The following is a 25,358-nucleotide window of genomic DNA, read 5'->3' as shown; positions in this document are numbered from 1 at the left end:
TTGAAATTGTACTGAGCATATATTTATCACAAAGTAAAGTCAGGTTTAGAACGAGAAATGCTTTCAATCTGTTTGATTATTTAAGATAATTTACAGTAGCCTACTCTTTTTTTTTTTTTTTTTTTTTTTGAGACAGAGTCTCACTTTGTTGCCCAGGCTAGAGTGAGTGCCGTGGCATCAGCCTAGCTCACAGCAACCTCAGACTCCTGGGCTTAAGCGATCCTACTGCCTCAGCCTCCCGAGTAGCTGGGACTACAGGCATGAGCCACCATGCCCGGCTAATTTTTTTGTATATATATTTTTAGTTGGCCAGATAATTTCTTTCTATTTTTGGTAGAGACGGGGTCTCACTCTTGCTCAGGCTGGTCTCGAACTCCTGACCTCGAGCGATCCACCCGCCTCGGCCTCCCAGAGCTAGGATTACAGGCGTGAGCCACCGCGCCCGGCCTACAGTAGCCTACTCTTAACACTATATTCCAAACTGTCTTGTGAATCTCAGAAATAAAAATGGCTTTTATATATTTATGTGAATTTTCTTCCTATAAAAACTATCTACTAAACTAAGCTGAATAAAAAGAAAAATCATGAAAACTTTGAATTACAGAATATTTGGAGAAAAATACTAATTGATTACTTTACAAACTATGTAATAATTTAAATCACACCAACTAAATTGTTATCTAGTTGAGAACTTTAGGGAATCTTTTCAAATTAGTAAACAAGCAGAGCTCATAGTTGAATTTTTAAACTGAGCACATTTTAATGAGTTCTTCTGAAGATATCAAAAAAATTATTAGGTCTAATTCATGAAGAAGCTCAGTGTGAAGAAATAATGTGTGGGGGGAAAAAACGTATCTTAAAGGGAATTGTGACCTAGAGGCCTAACTCATTTACAGATTTCATGATCAAAACTTGCCAAGAGCCAAATGAGAGCTACGTGTTAACTAGGACTGTCAGATGTATACGAGCGAACAGAAATTAGGATTCTATAAAGTAACTAAACCGTTTGTCAACTGTGATACAATTATTTCTTTATTAACAGTCTAATCAATCTTTCTATCCTTCTATTACAATTAATAGAGAAATATTCCTGGTAAAAATATTTTTTTCATAGATATTCTTTATAAAATATGTCATCCTTACCACTGTCATAAAAGAAATCCTGAATTGGAAGGAAAAACCTTAATGGTAGGGCACTATATTAATAGAAGATGTTAATATAAATTTATATTTACATATATGTAAGATGAGTGATATTTACATAGATATTAACATATACATAAAAGGTGTGAAATAAATATTAATATATAATTCATATAACCTAACATAAATATAACATATTATTGATATAAATCATCTAGCACTTTTAGCTAAATTTTCCCAAGAACCCTAGTACTTTATACTAATTAAGTAATTCTATCATCATAACAACCATCTGAGGCTGGTACTAGTATGTCTACTTTACAGATGAGAAAAGCATGTATAGAGAGCATAATTACGTTTTGAGAGATCAGGTAGCCAGTGAGATGCACAGATGGGATTATAAACATGTCTGTCAATCTCTAATCTGCAACATATAAATTTACCTCAATATTTCAGTAGGGCGGAGGCCATTTGAGATGTTAATCATAAAGCAAGCATTAATTACACACTTGTGCTGCCAGTAGTAGTAATAGTAGTTTCTAGTATTTGCTGAATTTTAATAGTCACATTTAAACTAACAGTGAAAGGACATGTATGCAGTTCACTCACTATTCATATGGATATTCTTACCAAGCAAAATTATGAGATTATAAACTGTTATAGAAAAGATTTCAGCAAAAGCATTTTTAAAATTCATGCAATCATATTACTTATAAAACAAATTAAATTGTAATATTGGTGAAGATTGTTAGAGATAGTAAGGGAAATATTGTTATGGTTATTATCTCCTTATATATTTTAAGAATACTGTAGCCTTGAAAGGATAATGCATTAAATCCTTCTTATATTAACCTGGCAAAGCATCTCTCTAAAGCATCATTAGCTTAATTTAGTCTTTTATTTCCATATTCAACTAATATTTGCTTTAAAAACTGTATATTATTAAAAAAGCAAAGTGTTTATGACAAAGATTGAGCATTTCTCTTATTTTTGTGATCTATAAACTTTAGATCACACTTTATAAAATAATAGATATAATGAACCATTACTTTTGTTTCTAGCTGCTATTGAAAACACAAATACCTATTTAAAATGGAAAATTCTATTTGTAAACAGAATACATAGTCTTTATTTTGTCTCATTTCAACTTAATTGTGTTTTTCATGTTTAATATTTTTTAAAAAGCATGACACAAATGAAGTGACTGTGAATGTTTGTTTAAGAAAGACATCCATACCAGACGAGATATCTCATATATCCATGTTTTTATGTTTGAAACTTGCCTCTCTTATCTAATCACATTTAAGATGTCAGAGAAATATCAGCAAACAACTCTTGAAACATTCCCTTAATCATTTTCTTGCAATGGTGTGCAAAATGCTGGAAATAATTGAAAATAAATTGTATCTGTCTGAGCAAAAGAAAAAATCTGCATTCACTTAAATACAGCAATTGAAGGACTATTTATTTCCATCAGAAACAAATAAATGGTCATGAATATCTTAGATAAAGTATTTGGTCAGTTGATATGGAATAAATAACAGATATTTTATAGCCACCAAAAAGGGAAGAATTTTTGTATAAAGCTTCTATTTACACTTTTATCAGAGTATAAAATATTACATATCAGTAACATACTGAATCATTTTCAATATCAATAATCATAAATGCAATTTAAAAGATTACATTTTGATTTTGCAATTGCTAATTTTAAAAATGATAATATTCCATGCTAATAAGTGTGTAGTGACAAAATATATTAAATAATTATATATTGCTATTGGAAGTAGTATAACTGTATTCCTTTTTAGAAAGCAATTTAACAATATGGATTAGGGGCATTTTTAAAGAAAACTTTGGCCCTGACATAATTTTTATTAAACTATAATTTATGAAAAGCTACACAAATTATGACCATTCAGCTTGATAAATGTTCACAAAGTGAAGAGACATATGTAACTACTACTTAACAATAAAACATAAATAAATAAAACTAACCAATCATTATTCCGAAAAGTAACCAGTAGCCTTATTTTAGCATCTTGGACAGTGACAAATAATGTTCCAAAGCAGGTGAAATATTTATACTTCTGCCAATAACGTGAGAGAGGTCCCTCCTCTATATCCTTGCCTACACATGATATTTTCAACTTTAATTTTTTTTTTAAATTTAGTCATTCCATTAGTTGTATCTAATTTAAATTTTTATTTGAATTGTGAATTGAGTTTATTATATAGTCTAGATATACAAATCATATATAACCAAATTTATAAAATCATTTAATATATTTATCATCTAAAATGACATAAAATAAATTTAAATTATATAAAATTATATAATCCATATATTTATAAATGTATGAAATCAAGTACTTCATGTTGTAAATTTTTCTTTGCTGCTGTGCAGGGTACATTTTTCACAGTCAATTATATTATACTAATGTGGATCTCTTTCTTTGGCTTATTATGATTCAGTATTTTTAATAATGCACTTTGTGAAGGTAGAATTTCAATGTAGTAATATGCTCCCACTTCATGTGTGTGTTTTGATGACTTTTCACAAATATATGAACATGTACCCATTACCAAAATCAAGATTAAGATATCTTCACCACCCATAAAAGGTTCTCTTGTGTTTCTTCTCAATCAATCCCCATCCATGTACCAACTAATCTGATTTCCATCAAGATCTCATTTTAAATAAATACTACAGGAAAGACACTGAGAAGGTGAGAACAGTGAGACAGGAAGAAAACCAGCCAACTGAGGAAAGAGATTCAAGGAGGAAATATGCAACTGTCAAACGGGGCTGATAATTCACATTAGGCAAGAACTGAGTCAGAATTGACCTTTAGCTATATCCACATAGAACTCATGGCTTAACTTGACAGAAGGAGTTCTGGGAGGTAACTGAGGAGAAGACTTCAATGAAATAGTTTTATTTTTTTTAAGTTTATTTATTTATTTTTTATTTCAGCATATTATGGGGGTACAAATGTTTAGGTTATATATCATGCCTTTGCCCCACCCAAGTCAGAGCTTCGAGTGTGTCCACCCCCAAGTGATGCACATCACACTCATTATGTGTGTATATACCCATCCCCTCCTCCCTCCTCCCATCTGCCTGACACCTGATGAATGTTACTACTATACGAGCACTTAAGTGTTGATTAGTTAAAACCAATTTGATGGTGAGAACATGTGGTGCTTGTTTTCCCATTCTTGGGATACTTCACTTAGTAGAATGGGTTTCAGCTCCATCCAGGATGATACAAGAGGTGCTAGATCACCATTGTTTTTTGTGGTTGAATAGAACTCCATGGTATATATATATACCACATTTTATTAATCCACTCATGTATTGATGGGCACTCGAATTGTTTCCAGATTTTTGCAATCGTGAGTTGTGCTGCTATAAACATTAGAGTGCAGATGTCTTTTCAATAGAATGCCTTTTGTTCTTTTGGGTAGATGCTCAGTAATGGGACTGCTGGATCAAATGGTAGTTCTACTTGTATCTCTTCGAGGTACTCCATATTGCTTTCCACAGAGGTTGCACTAGTTTGCAGTCCCACCAGCAGTGTATGAGTGTACCTATTTCTCCGTATCCACAACAACATTTATTGTTTTGGGACTTTTTGATAAAGGCCATTCTCACTGGAGATAAGTGATATCTCATTGTGGTTTTGATTTATATTTCCCTGATGATTAGAGGAGATTAGGCCTAGGCAAAGAATTTATGAAGAAGACTCCAAATGCCATCACAGCAACAACAGAAATAAATAAATGGTACCTGACCAAATTAAAAAGTTTCTGCCCAAACAAGGAAACTATCACGAGAGCAAACAGACAACCTACAGAATGGGAGAAAATATTCGCATGTTACACATCCAATAAAGGGCTGATAACTAGAATCTATATAGAACTCAAGAAAATCAACAAGAAAAAAATCAAACAACCCTATCAAAAGGTGAGCAAAGAACATGAACAGAAACTTTTCCAAAGAAGATAGACTAATGGCCAACAAACATATGAGTGAAATGTTGAAATGAGGTATTTACTCAATTTGAAAATGATGAGAATTGTACTTTAAAATAAATCTGAAAAACAAATTTTAATATTAAAATAGTAGATAAATAGTTAAATTTATAAATTTATATTACAGTTAAATGTAAATTTAATTTGAAACATTGAGAGACCACTACACACCTATTGAAATGGCCAAGATCCAGAACCCTGATAACACAGCCACTTTGGAAACAGTATGACAGTTTCATACCACACTAAATATACTCTTACCACACAGTCTGCAACCACACTGCTTCCTATTTACCCATGTACATTGAAAACTTATGTTCACACAAATACCTGCCATGGATGTCCATAGCAGCTTTATTTGTAACAGTGTAAGCATGTACGAATTTTACCTCCCATGACAATTTAGCCTCATAGAAGTCAGTTTGCCAGTTTCTCATTTGATTTTTAATTTTTTTGACGTACAAAAAGATGTACATAATTAATGTTTACAGTCTGATGAGTCTGGAGATAAGTAAGCACCTAGGAGACCATCACTGCAATCTATGCCATAAACCCACCCATCACCGCTAAGAGTTTCCTCTATCTTCTTAGTTGTTACTACATTGTGATAACACTACATAAGCTCTACCCTTTTATCAAATTTTGAAGTATACAATACAGTATTTTTAAATATAGACACCATTGTGTACAGTAGATCTCTAGGACTTGTTCATCCACTTGGTTTTTAATCACTGAAATCATCCACAACCCTATGCCTACTTCAACAATATTTAGGATTACTCACATTTTCCCCTTTATCTCACTTCTATTCTTTTCTCTCTCTGTCTCATAAGCAGACTACTCCTTTAATCCAAATAGAAAGAATAATAAATAGCAAGATCAAGAAAAGCAAAATACAGAAGCATTTTGGGGAAGTGGCATGAGACAGATGGAAGATTCAATCTTTTAGTTTTCATATCATCAATTATATTGTATCTATGAGCAATTTATTTTGTTTGTTTTCTGTAGTTAAGAATAATCTTTAAAAGACTAAAGTGTAGCTTCTGTGATGTAATTCGATAGCATGGCCAAGAGACATTAAAAATGGCCCTTCATCTATAGTGCAGATATCTGAAACTCTCTCTTTAGAGAAGCTTGTTTGTTTGTGGGTTTTTTATATATTACACAATCTTTGGAAATGAAAATATGTTCAATAAAAGAACTAATTGAGCTGTTAACATGTTATTGCTTACCATAACACTAACAAAATAAAGTTTACTGAAACTGCGAACCTAATAAATCTAAACAATACTACCAAGTTACTATATTTTTTCTTTGATGACAAAAGTAGCATCTCATAAACAGTATGATTTTTGTAATCATTAACAATAAAGCAATTCTTTCTATTAATTTTTTAAGAATGTTCTTGGTACAATTGGGGAATATGTGTGTATGTTTCTCCTGCTTTATCCATTTACCATGCTATGTAACATCTTTATAAATTTAATGCTAATGATTGCATAACACAGCAGAATATAAAAGTACTATACACATTTAAGCATCTGCTTCTCTGTACTTTTGCTATTTTCATTTTTATTCATACTATTATGCTATAATAAACATTTATACCTATAAATCTTTGTGTAAAATCTGTTTCTTTTACTTTAGAAAAGATGTCTTCTAAGTGCAATAATTTCATAAAAGAGTAAATAGCTCACCAGAATAGCCAAGTTCTTTAACCCTCTAGATTTAGCCCTCTAGATTATTTAGTATCTTAATTTTATTTTGTTAGTTTGGTGATTGAGAATGTTGTATATTTCTAAGCAGGCATACAGTATATAGAGCACTTAATACATGCTAGTTGACAGGTTATTTTACATTTATCATCTCATTACATCTTTAGGAACACTCACAAGTTCAAATACAAGTTTCTCTGACTGTAAATCTGTGCTCTTCCCATAATATTACATTTCTACAGTATCTATATATACACACAGATATTGTTTTAGTATCAATATTATCAATTTTGGTACCAGATGTATGCATATATAATTGCATATATAAGTACACACAAATAGGACATATGTGTGTATATGTGTATATATATACATATATAAATACATTAACAATTTTATACTTAAATACTTTTTTGTGTTTTTTAATTATTTTATGTATATATGTATTTTTATGACCTTAGGTAGATATTATGTTTTTAACTATTTCAATGTAATGTATATATATCAATATTTGTCATAACTATTTAGTAAGAACTTCCTGCCAGCCATCAAGTTTCAATCTAATTTTAAAATATAGGGAATATAGTCATACATCCTCAGATTGTTTTCAATAGAAATTATATTTTTAAAAATTTTTGATAATTCTGAGACTGATGCACAATATTGTAGTAAAACCACGAGGCTTAATGAAGACCCTCAAGCATTTTCAAATAGATAATTTCTATTCTAATGTATGTTTCTATTCTAATAACATTTGACAAACAAACAAGCAAACTATAAACAAGTACTTTAATATCAATAAAATAACATCTTAAAATGCAAAAATTTTGCACATATTCAGACATAAAATTTAGCATTGAATGATGTTGAATTTTTTTAAGCTTATGTGCACAAAAGCCATGAATTAAACAAAAACATCTGCAAAGAATTTGAAACAGGTTTTCTGTTTGTATTCTTAAACAAAAGTATAATTTATATTTTTTCATTTAATTACAGACTTTGGTTCGTGTCTCATAATTTAAAGCATATTTATGACAGCTATATCTATCCCATTTTCCAAGCCATGTAAAACATGAAGAATTCCACAAATGATAGTTTCAAAAAAACTATTCTAAAAAGTTTGTAGTTTATGAGTTTATTATTCTTTTATTTTCCAGTTCCTTCAAGGCTGTATTCTGTTAAGATTTTCCTTAGTTCTTGAAGTAGTCATTTCATATAACTTATTCTTGCTCATATCACTTCCTTCCAGTAAGGTTCTTAATTTTAAAATTAACATTCCATCTCCTATATTCATTTTCATGGTTCACATTCTTCACAACACCCAATGGCCTGCTTACTATTGTAAACCATAATTCCAAGAGTAAGGATCATTAATGATACTTAAATTGTGAACAGCAGAATCCTACTAAAAGGATATCTTATATAATATAAAATTTGATAATACATAGAACCACTTTGGACTCTATCCAGAAAGTACAAATTATGGAAGTATTAAAAATATCTCCTTACAAGATAATTTCACTTTCAATGTGATTTTCTTTCATGGAATTTAGAATACTGTATTTTTGAAGTTAGATATGTTTTTTGAATTCAAACTGTTTAAGAATTTTCAGTAAATAAAGGTCAAGAGACAAACTAAAAAAACTAACACATAAACAACAAAACAGATATTGAAATTATGGTCCAGAGAAAATAATATAAACTAGTAATTCTATGATCTACCTCACTAATTTCAGCTATAAACCCAGGAAATAATGTAATCAAACAAGAATCCTAAAAGGTAGGAGTAGAAAAGTAAATTGTGTGAGGACCCCAGGACTGGATGAATGGCACAGTGTCATTGATCTTCCATCTGCCAACCCCACAGAAGAACACAAACCATGCCTGATATTTTCTGACCCTCCACCTAGCTATTAATGTTTTATGTCATTAATCTCAACATAAAGATTCTTCATAAAATATTAGTAAATTGAATTTATCAACATATAAACAAAGCTATACACCATGATCAGGCAGGATTTTTTCTAGATATGCAAGTCTAACTCAACATATGAAAATCTATCAATGTAATCAATAGACTAAAAAGGAAAAATCATAAGATCTTATCAACTGAGGCAGACCAGGTGTTTGACAAAACCTAATAATACACATTCATAGTAAAAACTCTCAGTACCTTAGAAATAGAGGGCAAGTTCATCTACTTGATAAACAGTGTATATTAAGAAAACAAAACAAACAAAAAACTACGGATAGCATCATATTAAATGGAAAAAGACTGAATGCCTTCCCTGTAAGTACGAGAGCAAGGCAAAGATTTCCTGTCCCACCACTCTCATGGAATACAGTAGTGAAATTTCTGGCCACTATAATTAGACAAGAAAGAAGCACAACTCATAATGAATTATGAACCTAAAGGTAAAATGTTAAACTCTAAAACTCTCAGAGAAAAAACACAGGGGGACGTTTTTGGGATCTAATGGCTAGGCAAAAGGTTCTTAGACTTGACACCAAAACACAGTCCATACAAGGAAAAATAGATAAATTGATCTTCATCAAAATTAAAAACTTTTGCTCTGCAAAACATCCTGATAAGAAGATAAAAAGGAAAACTTCAGACTGGGATTAAATCTTTGTAAACTATATATCTAACAATGGACTAAATCTAGACTATATACAGAATTGTCAGAACTCCATATCAAAAAAATCAATTAGAATATGGAAAATATTGTAAAGAGGCATTAATATAATGAGAATATACAGATGGCAAATGAGCAGGTGAAAACATGTTCAATGTTATTAGCCATTAGTGAAATGCATATTAGACCTGCAATGTGATATTAACTACAGAAACTTATAAGAATGGCTGAAATATTAATAAAATTAGAGAAACACTAAGTGATGGCAAGGATGTAGAGACATTTAATTACTCATACATTTCTGGTGAGTATGTGAAATGGTATAGGCATTGTGTAAAAATATTGTGATAGTTTCTTATAAAACTAAATATGCAACTACCATAAAGCTTAGCAATTGCACTCTTGCACATTTATCTCAGAGAAAGACAAACATTCACACAAAACCTACACACCAATGTTCTCATCAACTTCATTCATAATGGCACAAAAAGTAAACTACTCAAATGCCCTTCAACAGCTAAATGGACAAACTGTGGTGCATCCATACAATGGAATACTACTCAGTAATTAAAAATGAATGAATTATTGATTTGCACAATGATTTTACTTATTCCCAAGGGAATTATGCTTAGTATTCTTAAAGCATCCCTAAAGGTTACATACTATATGATTTCATTTATAAAGCTTTCTTGAATTCACAAAATTATAGAGATGTAGAAATCTTTAGTGGTTACCAGGGACTGGGAAGGTATATAAGAGGGAGGCAGATGTTATTATAAAAGATAAATAGGATGATTTTTATGGTGACGGCTGTGATCTGAATGTTTATATCCTCCAAAATCATATGTTGAATCCTAATCACCAAGGTGATAGTATTAGAAAGTAGGGTCTTTGGGAGGTGGTTAGGCACGAGGGTTGTGCCCTCATGGATAGGATTAGTGCCCTTATAAAAGGGGGCCCAGAGAGCTGCCTCTCCATTGCACTATGTGAGGACATAGCAAGAAATCAGCAGTCTGCCACTCAGCAGAGGGCCCTCACAAGAACCCAACCATGCTGACAACCTGATTTCAGACTTCCAAGCCTCCAGACTATAAGAAATAAATTTATGTTGTTTATGAGCTACTCAAGTTATGGTGTTTTACTATAGCAGCCCAAACTGTTGTGAGAGAACTTTTCTGTATCTTAGGTGTGGTGAACTCACATGTGATAAAATAACATAAAATCACACATAGCACAGGATAACAGGAGAAGTATGAAAAAGATTGGCCGATTGAAGAGAGAGAAAGAAAGAGAAACAGAAAGAGAAACAGAAAAAATTAGGCAAGAAATAGATTAAAAATCAGATATTATTTGCACAGGACAACATATGGTTTCATGATAATAAATGATAAAATGATATCCATTTTATTTTCTTTAAAAGTTTTATAAACGAGTTTCTATAGAAACAACAGTTCATATATATTTAATCAAATACATATTGAGTATCTGAATTGCTTAAGGTAGTTTCTTCAAGAAGGAATTAGAAATGCATAAAAATGGTTTCAGTTATTATTTATTAGCAATGATTAACTTCCATCAATTTGATTCCATCCCTAAAGCTACAAAGCAATGTTTGCTCCTAAAATGCATTATGAATTTCAGGGACAGTGCAGGTGAGTAAATGATAGGGTGAGGCAAAGAGGAGGAGGACCAGGGTTTCTCTCAGAGGCAAGTATCTGTCTCAAAGTCTGCCCTAACAATCATATGGAAGAAATGGCCAGAGCATCTTGAAAGAGACACACATGCAAGCGTGCACATGTCATGCATACACACATACACACATTTGCATGGCTGTATCCACTCAAGCAATAAAGGAAATAGAATGGAGAAGAAAAGAAGAAAAAAAGCCAAGGCAAAACAAGGAAAGACGAAGAAAGGTGAATTAAAAGAGATCAAAACAGATGAAAGCATTGCTCCTTAATCTATTATTTTAGCAGAGACCTCAAAAAAGGAGCACGTTGATTTTTAGAATGCCTTTAAACAAGAACAATGATCATAGCACTCCTCCTGTTTGATAGATGGAGTGCTGTGAAGCTGGAGAGATGAGAAGAGTTTCCCTCAGGGTCAAATTCCGTTCTTGGGCAGTTTGCTTTTTGTGACCATATACAAGGTCACCCATCATCTTCAATTCTGTTGACATTTATAGGAATTGTAGCATAACAATGGCTTCCACTCACCGTCTATTGCTTTTCGACATTTCTGGCCTCCTAATCTTTCTGGCCTTCATAGTGTGCTATAACAACATTGTGCAAGGAACCAACAAGGATTTAGTTCCTAAGGGAAATGAGTCTAATAAATTCAAATAGAAATGAAAAAGGAGAGGTCACAGCAGACACCACAGAAATACAAACATTTTCTTTGAAACTATGAAAACATATATGCTCCCAAACTACATAACGTGGAGAAAATGGACAAGTTCCTGAAAACATACAACTTCCCTAAATTTACCCAGGAGGAAATAGAATTCCTGAACAGACCAATATCAAACACAGAAATTGGAGCAGCAATTAAAAACCTTCCAAAAAGGAAAAGTCCCGGACCAGATGGCTACACTTCAGAGTTTTATCAAACATACAAAGAACTCATACCTAGACTACAAAAATTATTCCACAACAATGAGAAAGATGGTATCCTTCCTAACACATTCTACAAAGCCAATATCACCTTGATACCAAAGCCAGAAAAGGACACAAGAGAGAAAGAAAACTACAGACCAATATTTCTCATGAAGATAGATGCAAAAATCTTCAACAAAATTTTAGCAAATCAAATCCAACACCATATCAAAAAATAATTTACCATGACCAGGTGGGCTTTATACCAGAGGTCCAAGGCTGATTCAACATACACAAATCTATAAATGCAATTCACCTCGTAAATAAAAGCAAGAACAAAGACCACGTGATTCTCTCAATTGATGCAGAAAAAGCATTTGACAAAGTCCAGCCCACCTTTATGATAAAAACTCTTAGCAAAATACCCATAGATGGGACATACTTTAAAATTATCAAGGCCATATACAATAAACCCACAGCCAATATCATACTAAATGGGGAAAAATTGAAACCATTCCCACTTAGAATTGGAACCAGACAAGGTTGCCCGCTATCTCCACTTCTATTCAACATAGTGCTAGAAATCCTGCTAGAGCAATTAGACAAGAGAGGGGAATTAAGGGCTTCCAAATGGGAGCAGAAGAGGTCAAACTCTCCTTCTTTGCCAATGATATCATATCATATCTAGAAAACCCTAAGGATTCAGCCAAGGGACTGAAAGTGATAAATGAATTCAGTAAAGTCTCAGAATACAAAGTCAATACACACAAATCAGAGGCATTCATATACGCCAATAACAGTCAAGCCAAAATTCAAATAAAAAGCACAGTACATTTTACAATAGCCTCAAAGAAAATTAAATATCTAGGAAAATATTTAACAAAAAAAGTGAGAGACATATACAGGGAGAACTATGAAACACTAAGAAAAGAAATTGTAGAAGATGTAAACAGATGGAAAGATCTACCTTGCCCATGGATTGGTAGAATCAACATTGTTAAAATGTCCATACTACCTAAAGTGATCTACAGAATTAATGCAGTCCCTATCAAAGTACCATCATCATTCTTTACAGATCTAGAAAAAATAATTCTACACTTTGTATGGAACCAGAGAAGTCCTCGTATAGCCAAGCAATCTTACACAAAAAGAACAAACTGGTAGGTATCAGTGTATCATACTTCAAGTTGTACTACAAGTCTATAGTAACTAAAACAGCATGGTACTGGCACAAGAACAGAGATATAGATCTTTGGAGCAGGACTGAGAATCCAGAGATGAAGCCATCCACATGTTGTCATCTTATCTTTGACAAACCAGACAAAAATATACACTGGGGAAAAGAATCTATTTTTAGTAAACGGTGTTGGAAAAACTGGATAGCTACATGCAGAAGAATGAAACTGGATTCCCACCTCTTACCTCTTACAAAAATCAATTCATGATGGATAACAGACTTAAACCTAAGGCATGAAACCTTAAGAATCCTAGAAAAAAATATAGGGAAGACTCTTTCAGACATTGAACTAGGCAAAGAATTTATGCAGAAGACACCCAAAGCAATCACAGTAGCAACAAAAATAAATAAATGAGACCTGATCAAATTAAAAAGGTTTTGTACAGCCAAGGAAACTATTATTAGAGGAAATATCCCACAGAATGGGAGAAAATATTTGCTCTCTACATATCTGATAAAGGGCTGATAACAAGGATCTATCTAGAACTCAAAAAAATCAACAAGAAAAAATGAAACAACCCCATCAATAAATGGGCAAAGGAGATGAACAAAAACTTTTCAAAAGAAGACAGAATAGTCTAATTATCAGGGAAATGCAAATCAAAACCACAATGGGATATCACTTAACTCCAGTAACATTGGCCTTTATCAAGAATCCCAAAGCAACAAATACTGGTGAGAATGTAGAATGATGGAAACACTTTTACAATGCTGGTGGGACTGCAAATTAGTGTAACCTCTGTGGAAAAGAGCTAAAAATAGAAATATCATTTGATCCAGCAATAGCACCATGAGGCATACACCCAAAGGAACAAAATTCATTCTATAATAAAAACATCTGCACTCACATGTTTATGGCAGCACAATTCACTATAGCAAGGATGTAGAAACAACTCAAGTGTCCATCAATCCTTGAGTGGATTATTAAAATATGGTATATGTATACAATGTAATACTACTCAATTATAAAAACAAGATGGTGATCTAGCACCTATTATATTTCCTAGATAGAGCTTGAGCTTATCCTCCAAAGTGAGGTATCACAAGAATGGAAGAATAGGCTCCACATATACTTGCCATCAAACTGGCACTGACTGATCAACACTAAGGTGCTCACACAGTAGTAATATTCTTTGGGGGTAGGAGGTCTGGGGGTAGGTAAAGTCACAACTAGTTGACAGGATGACCATTGTAGGGGGGAAAGGGCATGCCTCAAATCGTGGTTTTCGTGTGGCAAAGTCATAACATGTAACCAAAATGTTTGTACCCCCATAATACCCTGAAATAAGAAAAAAAATTAAAAAAGGACTTAGGGCCACACTCCTCTTACTGAGTTTTGTGAGGAAATTAGGAGATAAGATATTTGGTGTGTCAATTTTGGAGAAGGAAGAACAGGAAAGGAAGAAGGAAACAACAGGAAGTTGTTCTAATGGGCATAAACTGCAAAAAACATGAAACATTAGCTTTAGATAGGGAGTAGAATTTCTATTTTGCACATATTCTCTTTCTAGGCAATGATTTGAATCTGGAAAGGTATTCTATGACTTTCTTCAATAAACAATTTAAAATAAGATCACAACAGCAGGTATGGTAAAGCCCACAAAGTTCAATAGCATCTCTGACTAATAGATTTCTTTTCATGAAAGAATTCTAATCTAGACCACTGAAAATATATTTTATTTTTAATTTTTAATTTTTTTATTTCATTATATTATGGGGTCAAATGTTTAGGTTACATATATTGCCTTTGCCCCACCTGAGTCAGAGCTTCAAATGTGTCCATCCCACAGATGGTGCACATCGCACCCATTAGGTGTGAATATACCCATCCTATCCTCCCTCCCTCACCTGCCTGACACCCAATGAATGGTATTACTATATGTGCACTTAAGTGTTGGTCAGTTAAGTCAGTTAATACCACTTTGATGTTGAGTACATATGGTGCTTTTTTTCCATTCTTGTGATATTTCAATTAGGAGAATGGGCTCCAGCTCTATCCAGGATATACAAGAGGGGCTATATCACCATGATTTTTCGTGACTGAGTAGAACCACATGATATACATATACCACATTTTATTAATCCACTCATGTATTGATGGGCACTTGGGTTGTTTCCACATCTTTGAAATTGTGAATTGTGCTGCTATAAACATTCCAGTGCAGATGTCTTTTTTATAGAATGTCTTTTTTTGTTCCTTTGGGTAGATGCCCAGTAATGGGATTGCTAGATGAAATGGTAGGTTTACTTTTAGCTCTTTGATGTATCTCCATTTTACTTTCCACAGAGGTTGTACTAGTTTGCAGTCCCACCAGCAGTGTATGAGTGTTCCTATCTCTCCGCATCCACACCAACATTTATTGTTTTGGGACTTTTTGATAAAGGCCATTCTCACTGGAGATAAGTGATATCTTATTGTAGTTTTGATTTGCATTTTCCTGATGATTAGAGATGTTGAGCATTTTTTCATCATATTTTTTTTGCCAGTAGACCACTGAAAATATCTTAACTGGTTCCCAAGGTTAGAGTAATATGTTGGTGTATTTTAACTGGCACCACTACTTCCTTTCCTTTCTGTATGCCAACATGTTTATACCTCCCTTTTCTATGTTTAAATGCTGACTTAATTTGATTTGTTCAAAATTTTTAATTTAATAAGGTCATGATTAGGAGTTTCGTAGTTTGTTAGGGTGGTTATAACAAAATACCTTAGTCTGGGTAATTTATAAAGAACAGAACTTTTTTTCTTATAGTTCTAGAGCCTGGGAAGTTGAAAATCAAAGGGCCAGTAGATTCACTGTCAGTTGAGGACTCTTTGCTTTAAAGATAGTGTCTTTTTGCAGCATCTTCACATGGTAGAAGCAAAAAGACAACTTCCTTCAACCTTGCTTACCGAAAGGCCCCACCTCTTAATGCTATTAGGTTCCAGCATGGGTTTTAGGGAAAAACAGGAATTGAGACCAACGCAGGGGGAATTTAGATAAATTATGAATAAAATTTCCAAGCTTAAGCTAAGTCTGAATTTGAAAGAGAGGAGAAAGAGAGAGAGAGAGAGAGAGAGAGAGAGAGAGAATGAATGGATATGGGTTTTATGAGAAAGGCAATAGCAATAATTCCCTGCCTGCTTTCTGTATCAAGTTTAGTATTCAGAATGCTCTTAAAATCAATTATTTATTTTATTCTCTGACCCTTTTCAGAGGCCTAAATGGGCACTACATGAAATAACTTTTATGAAATGTTTGTTTGCTGGAAGATGAATAAATAATAAATTTCAAGTGAGTATCTAAATTTCAACTTCTACACCCTGAGCCTAAATGTCCTTAACCTCCCTACCTCAGTCCTTGGTCAGACTATTCCTTCTAGAGAGCTTCACTTAATTACTGTGTTTCCCCATACTGCAGTCTAAAATCAAACTCATTTTTTCCCCTTAATATCAACTCTGCCTTAAGATTTCTAGCCCCAGTTAGCGGTGTTTGTTTTGTTTTGTTCTGTTTGCCACAAAGGATTGAAAAGTGATTGAAATTTTTCTTTTACATCTACTCTCTCTTTCTCTTTGATTCTATTAGATTAAAAATGTTTGCTAATGTGTTTTTTAATGTTTTACTCCTGAGTTTATATTTAACCTTTTGATGTATTTATATAAGTATGAATTACCTCTTAAACTGTATTAAGCTTCTGATTTGTAATGATTTGTAATCTTTTTCTAGTCTTTTTCATAACAGATCCATCCAATACAGTGATGCTGTGTAGGTTTATGACTTTTTGCACATGACATCATTTTTTGAAATCACTAAGTACTACCGATTAAAGCAAAATGTATTTGCTCGAGACTGTCTCTACAAGACTCTCTGTAATCTGCTCCTGAACTAATATTTTCTGTCTCCTTATTACCATAGCCTGATTATATCTTTAACTCCCTATATTATAGCCTTGGCTAGTCCTATTCATTCCTCTTAGAAAATCTTTGTTCCTCCTTTGCTTTTACAAACTTCCAGGTTCAGTTTCCCCAAACACTTCAGTGAAACTTTCCCTGACATTTGGCCTATAAATCTTTTATATTTGTGAAATTCTCTAGTAGATATATAGCAAATATTCTCTCTGCATTTGATAAATTTAGAATCCAATATTGTTTTATTTGATGACAAGTATTTCCATTTAATCACATATTTTTAAAATTATTTTTGATGGTTACATGGTTGCTTATTCATCTCAGCTAGATTTTGACAGAAATCAATTACTCTACCCAATCTAACGTATTTGACAGTAAAATTTTATATTTTCTCAGGTTATTTGATATATTTAGAAATATTGATTTAATTATAAATGTTTTGATTATAATTGCAAAGTTTTATTAGCATCTTTGTTCCTCACAGCATTTTTTCTTTTTTGTCAATTTTATAGTAATGTCGACTTACTTACTGAGGTTTTAGAATTTTATATGATTTCTCTCCTTCATTTTTATATGAACTCATTTCAAAGGCATGGACTGTTTCCCTTTTGTAATTGCAAAAAATAATTTGCTTTTTTTTCTCACCTCTTAATATTGACAAGTGTTTTATATTTGGAGACATTATGTCCTTATTTCCCACGTGAGTGTATCTATTTCTTCTAATGTTGAAAATTCTGCCTGCTCTCCAGGTTTAATAAATATCCATTTATTTTTATCTTTATTTTTAATTAATATGGGTATATAATAGCTGTATATCTTTCTAGGGTACATGTGGTGTTTTGATACAGACACACAATGTGAATTAATCAAATCAGGGTAATCGGGGTATCCATCACCTCAGGCATTTATCTTTTCTTTGTGTTAGGAACATTCCAATTCCACTCTTTTAGTTATTTTAAAATATACCCTAACTTATTATTTAATTTCTATAGGTTTTTTTAATGTTTTTTACTCTTTGCTCCATCTGGAATTAATTTTTTAAGTGATACAAGAATATAAATTGACATTTTAAAAAATACCTTCTTCAATCATGCCAACACTCTGTTGAAAAATAAAAATTTATCATTTGGTTTGAGTTCTCACTTGGAACATAGACCAAGTTGTTCATTACAATTGTGTCTATATCCAAGCAATCAGTTTTTCACAATGACCTATTTATTCTTGAATAAATATCCCCATATTTAATTGTATTTGTTTTAATGGTTGCCAAGTCTAACGCCTTCTTTTATTTTTTTCATTTTTTATCGTATTTTCAACTGTTTAAACTTTGTAGAATATATTTTCCTAACGCTTTCTTTTGATAGCAGATTCCTTTTTACCGAACTAAGACAATGCAGCACTCAAACGTGCAAAGCAGATGACCACAAAGCCGCTGTGGCTGAATGAGCCCGAAGCCCTGATCACCAGGATTACATCGCGTCACACTTGCAGAATTTTTTAGGGCTCCTTAGACTCACGCTTAAATTTGTCGTTCTAGATTGACATTAATATATTCTTGACAAATTCTCCAAAAATCAAATTTGGATTTTAGTTGCAATGGCATTAAATCTATAAATTAAATTGAATGTAATTGACATTTAAAATTGCACCTCTGATTAATTATTTATTGCCTCCCAGTTCCCAACTGACCTTTCCTTGCCCTACCTGTGATACTACAGCGTTTTTCCCTCGCCACCATCACAATGTTAAGCTTTGTCAGTAAAGGGTGATGGAGGGACTCTGGAGGAGACAGGAAGAGAGCTTTTCTTCCTCTTTCCTTTGTGCTTTTGCTGGCTTGTTCCTGTAGTGTTCAGCACTCAACAGTGAGCAAGGACCAGCAGTGCTTAGCTCCCAGCTGGCCGGTTACGCCCCAGGTTCCCTGCCTCAGTAGCCGCTGCCAACTGGCTTCCCAGAGGGGGGTTCCTGGCTTGCAGAGCCTCTTTCACCAGCTCCGAACCATGACACCCAACAGAAGGTTGCCTGTGCCTCCTAGACTTCCCCGCTGGCCAATCTCGGCTACTTACAATGAGGTGATTGAGGATTCATGACTGCCAGCTTTGGCCTGCAGTAACCCTCATGAGGGTTTTATGCTTGCTGGCCGGCCCACAGCTCCTACCCATCAATGTGAGTCAGAGAGCATCCCAGTGGGTGCTGTTCCGAGTGGCAGGTCCACCCATCAGCCTCAGCCCAACAGCACTTTGATGAGGAGATGGTAGCTCCAGTCCTGTGCCAAGCCCCCGGCTCACCAGGCTCGCTCCAGCATCACCCGCCCACTCTGACCACAGCATCCCAGCAGCTGCTCCCCAGTCCAGGGGGCTGCGGTGACACCCCTGCCAACTCTGTCTGAGTTCCAGCTTTGGGGAGCAGAACTCCCTTCCAGCTAACTGCCTGTCTTCAGCCTTATGGACATTTTTAGAGTCCTTTTAAAAATTGTACTCTCAATAGCAAATCTTCTTTATATTATTAATATTCCTTTATATTGAAAAATTGGCATTTCAAATCACTGTGTACTTTTCATCTCCTCATTAGTCACTGGCTGATAGAACAATATCTTTTTCCTTTCCCTTCTCCTCCTCCTCTTTCTAGTCTTCCTTTTCTAAACGATGCATCTTTCCTTTTATTCAAATCCTTTTCAATTCATTTTTGTGATTCAAAAAATATTTTGTTTGCTTTTATTTTTCTTTAATTAAGTCACATTATTTTATTTTAGAAATAAAATACTAAATTTTATTCGTATGGTAGATGAGGTAGTTTCCACTATATTTTTTCTTGGATTTTATTTTTGCATAAGAAGCTAATTGTTTTTTAATATATTTAACTTACATTATTTACTGAAATTTACCTAAACTATTTTACTATCAGTTTTCATTAATTCTTGAGGTACGCTATTTTAAAAATTTTGTCTGTAAATAATTATTGTTTTGCCTCTGCTTTCTCACCAGCCTCGTATCTGAAAAATAGTTACTGTTTTTTGTGAGATAAACATTTTCTGCCTCTATATAAATGAGTAAAAGGTAGAGAGAGGGACATTCCTATGAATGGAAGTGGGGGAAAGAACATCTCCCATAAACAGTCTCACCACCCTTGCCCTCACTGAGGCTGTACTACTCAGATATAAGATCTCCATTAAACTATTTGGTTTAAAACAAAATTTATTTATTCATAGGTGTGTTTGTGCAGCCTAGTGGAGGGAGCTAGCAGGAATCCCTACTCTCATTTTGAATTTTAATTAAGGCACTCAGCATAAATTTACTACAATTTTGATTTATCTTTCAACAAAGAATTGGAGAAAGCCATTCCAGAATGTCCTGTTGGGCCTCTGAAATGGGTCAGGGAAAATGTAAATTCAATTGACTTTAAGAGTGTCTGACTAGTAACTTTAAATTCATCCCCCTTTGCCTTCCAACTGGAGCTTGTCCTAGCTGTTTTGCCAGTTAAGGTCACCAGTGCTAACATGATAGTAAGAACTCACACTCATGGAGCGCTTATGTGGGACCCTGAGCTTAATGCCATTCTGTGTCATACTTTGTATGCATTAACTCATTTAACTCCCACAGCAGCACTTTTAAATCATACTATTATTCTTCCTACTTTACAGATGAAGAACCTGAGGACTAAGGATATAATTTTCCAAAGTCACACAGCTAGGCAGTGACAGTCTGATAATTTCTAAAATCTATATTTAGTGCCTCTGCACATGGCAACAGAGATCATATTAAATGATGTTAGATATAAATATTTCCCAAAGTAAAAGCCGATATTATTGAGCTTGTGCAAAAGTGAAATAGCTAAATTTCAGAGAAAAAAAATGAAAGTCCCAAGGTAATTAAATGCCACTTATTTTCTTTGCCCCCTAAAACCACCTTTTTCTCATATTTTTATTCTACTCAATATTACCCACAGAGAATCTCATTCAAATGCATAGTGGGGATAGTAATGCCGTAAGCAAATGAAACCTGACTTCCCAAAACTGTCCCGAGATCAATTACACATTTTTTTTTTTACTAACAAAATTTAGCAGAAAGAATAATATTTTTTGCAAGTAGAAAACCAATTCCCTGTGAAGTTCTTGGAGTAGAGGTTGGTGATACAAAGTATGGCAGACAAAAAAAAAAAAATGAAAATAACAGAAAAATCTTGTTTCCAGCTTCCCTAGTATCGTAATCAGTCTAATTCTTTGAAAAAGAGTGAGAATCATCTGCCATAAGAAAAATAATGTGTTACTGTATTTCCCATATTTACTAAGAAGATCCATTTGTATTTACTGTTTCATATTTGGGGTAGCATTTAAATATATACCCTAACGTAGAATGTAGAATCTTGCAATATAAGTAGTGAATCATAATTCATACCTCTCTGACCTACTTCTTCCCCTTAATATCCACCCACTTCTCATTTTAACACATGTTCCAAGCAATCTGAATATTGAACTGAGTGTGGACTCTTTCTAGAGAGGGTTAGAAAGAGAATTTTGTACATTTTTGTGACTTTTAATATATCTAGTTCATAGAATAAACATGAAAAATGCAGTGACCAAAAATCTAACTATCACTTGACTATTACTTCTTTGGAGGAAACAAGGAGGAAGAGAGAAGAAGGAAGGCTTTTCTGGCTTGTAACGGGAATAACGGCTCCTCCCTCCATACATCACTGGACAACATTCTTCTGTATGGTTGAAAATATTGTGTGCTTTAAAGTCCATATTGTTCAATGTCACAAGTACAGCTTTCTTTTGATTAGTATCAATAATATACATTTTTTATTTCTAAGCTTTTCCTTGTAACAATCTCTCTTCATATTTAAAGTGGATTTCCTATAGTGATGTTTATATTTGAATATTGCTATTTTTTTAAAAGAAATCTGAAAATGTCTGACTTTTTATTGTGGTTTTAAAACTGCTTACATTTAATGTGATTATAATATAGTTTTAATATAATCTACTATCTTGAAAGTTGTTTTCTATTAGACCCATCTTTTCTTTATTATTTTTGTTTCTTTTTTCTGGTCTTTAGATTAAATGAATATTTTTGATGGTTCTATTTTATTTCAAACATTGGCTTACTATTAATAACTCATTTTTATTATATTTCTAAGTGGTTACTTTCAGTTTTGCAAAGTTATTTTTAACAATCACAGTCTACCTTCCATATGTTGTACAGAATCTTATGAAACTATACTTCTATTTCCCACTTCCCATTTTTGTGCTGTTCTTGTCATACGTTTTATTTCTACATGTATTATTTGAAATCCAAAATATTATTATAATTTGTGTGTTTAAATAAATTAGCAATAGGAAGTAATTCCTTACTTTTATTATCAACTTTTTTTCAAACTTCTGATGTTTTTTCATTTTCTTGGGTAAATACAAATGACTATTTGATATCATGTTTCTTTTGCCTTATGAACTTTTTCAAAGGCCTTATAGTGTATGTCTGTTCACAAATCTATCTTTTCACAGAAGGATAAATAGCACTTGTTCTTACTCATATGTTAAAGGTAAAAATGTTGAGCTCATAGGAGCAAAGCATTGTTATTAGAGGATAGTAAGGAAGGAGAGAAAAGAGGGTAGGAAGAGGTTGGTTAACAGATGCAAAATTACGGTTAGATAGGAGGAATGAGTTCTAGTGTTTTATAGCACTATAGGGTGAATCCAATTAACGATACTTTATTAAATATTAATATTTTCAAAAAGCTAGAAGAGAGGATTTTGAATGTTCCCAACACAAAGAAATGATGAATGTTTGAGGTGAGGGATATGCTAATTATCCTAAATTGTTCATTATACATTGTATACATCTATCGAACTATCACTGTGTTCCAGTGATAGTTGTGATATATGTACAATTATTATGTGTCAACTAAAAATTAAAGAAAGAAAAGAATGAATCTGCCTTTTGTTTGCCTAAAATAAGTCATTTTTTTGATTTGAAAAACATTTTCTGCTTGACTGAAAATTCTAGGTTTGTAATTATTTTTTCAGCACTTTAAAGATGCCACCCATAGTCTTCTGTATTACACAGCATATCTGTTTTATATCACTACCTAACAAATTAGCACATACTTAATGACTTAAAATCACATGCATCTTCTGTAATCAGCAGTCTGAGAAAATCTTAACTGGGTCCTCTGCTTGAGGTCTTACAAGGCTGCAGTCAAGTTATCAGCCAGGGCTAGGTTCTCACCTGGAAGTTCAGTTGGAAATGGATCTGCTTCCAAGTTCGTTCAGGTTGTTGGTAGCATTCATTTCCATGCACCTCTAAGATTTTTGGCAAATTATTATTGAAAGCCAGCAAAAGACTTTTCTAGCACGATGGAGTCTCGTATGGTATAAAAACAATTTTACATAATGTAAAATAATCACAGGAGTGACGGACTATTATCTTCGCTATATTTTAATATTAGAAACAAGTTAAACGTCTCCTAAAGTGGAGGGAATTATACAAGCATGTGAATAACAGAAGGTACAGATTACTGGATGTTCCACATAGCTTGCCACACATGATTTCTAATGAGAATCCTGATGTATTTCTTATCTTTGGCACTGTGCAGGTTATATACATACATATGTGTGTGTCTTCTTGCTGCCATAATGCCTCTATTTTTGGTTTTAAATAGTTTTATTATGATGTTCATAGGTATTTGTTTTGTTTGTAATTTAATTTTGCTTAGTGCTCTTTGTCTTGTGTTTGCAGTAATAGTTTTAGGCTGGAGAGCATGTCCTTTTCTTTCCTCTGCAGATGTCTGCTTTTTAGTGGTGCAGAATTATGTATCCATAAGATTTTCTTAATTCTCTACTGGGTCAAACATATTTTGGTTCTACTTCTCACCCAGCTGCCTGGGGAGAGAAGCTTTGCTACTTATCCCTCAACAGCTTTAAGGATTTTGCTTTATTTGAGAGGAGGGCTTTGGGGAAACTGGCAATGTTTGTGCTTGTACTCCAGTGATGCCTGTCTACACACATGAACCACCTCTGTGGTCTTTGACCTCTCGCCCTCCTCTGTAAGCACCCAGTGAAAGCCTGTGGAAAAGAGCCAGGGAGTGTGTACAAACTGGACTTATGTCTGCAGCAGCCAGTTATACTAAACTGAGAGACTAACCCTAGTTTAGCCTTTGGCAATTCATTATATTTTTGGCCAATTTTCACTAACTTATGAAAAGCAGTTCCTAAGCTGAAATATATTCCTAAGTGATCATAGATCTACTATATCTAGTTAGTACCATAACCACTCATAATAAAATTATTGCATGTGACTTTTATGCACAATAATTTAAATAACATAAGCTCTATGAACCAAGAGAACTCCAGTTTTTTAAACTGCTTTTAGTGATTTGGTATTAATATTATTATTCTGAGAATGCCATGTGCTCAATTTGGGAAAAATTAAATGAGTATGTAGGTGATATTCTAATCTTATCATTTCTAGTGTCATTAAATGCAAGACTTCAAAGATGGAAGAAAAGAGCAGTAGCTATAAGATAGATACATCTAAGCAAAAATCTTCTAGTCCTGAATTTAATTGGGAATATCAGTTTAACTTACAACATGTTTAATCTTAAAACTAAAAGAAAAGAACACAAACAAAAACACAATAGCATATTATCTAGTTTCAGTACAATAAAAAGGCCTAGAAACAATGACACCCTCAAAGATGTGAGCATTCGCTCTGCCAAAAGTTTGGTCTCTAAATACCAGTTTCCATTAAAGACTCATTTGAGAAATGGTTGATTTCTTGTCTGGACAGAAGCATCATGGAATGAGCCTGGAACATCTTATCTTACCAGTCAAACGGCCCCGCTGCCCACTTGGGATGACTCCCATTGAATGAAGATGTGATAACTCTAGTGGGATAAAAGGATAATAACAGACATAGAGTGAAACCAAAAAAATAAATATGACTCAACTTAGTGTGTATATACATATATACACACAAATATACACATGTACACACATGTCTTTCCAAATGTCTAGTGAATTAACTCATTACTTTAAAAACTGTTAATACAAAATTAAGGGAAGGAGTCAAGCATTTATTCTTTATTTCTAACATTAACTAAATAGCAGTGTAA

The sequence above is a fragment of the Lemur catta genome, chromosome 23 (assembly GCF_020740605.2).
Source record: "Lemur catta isolate mLemCat1 chromosome 23, mLemCat1.pri, whole genome shotgun sequence".
Lineage (NCBI taxonomy): Eukaryota > Metazoa > Chordata > Mammalia > Primates > Lemuridae > Lemur > Lemur catta.
This window is presented reverse-complemented; position numbering follows the sequence as displayed.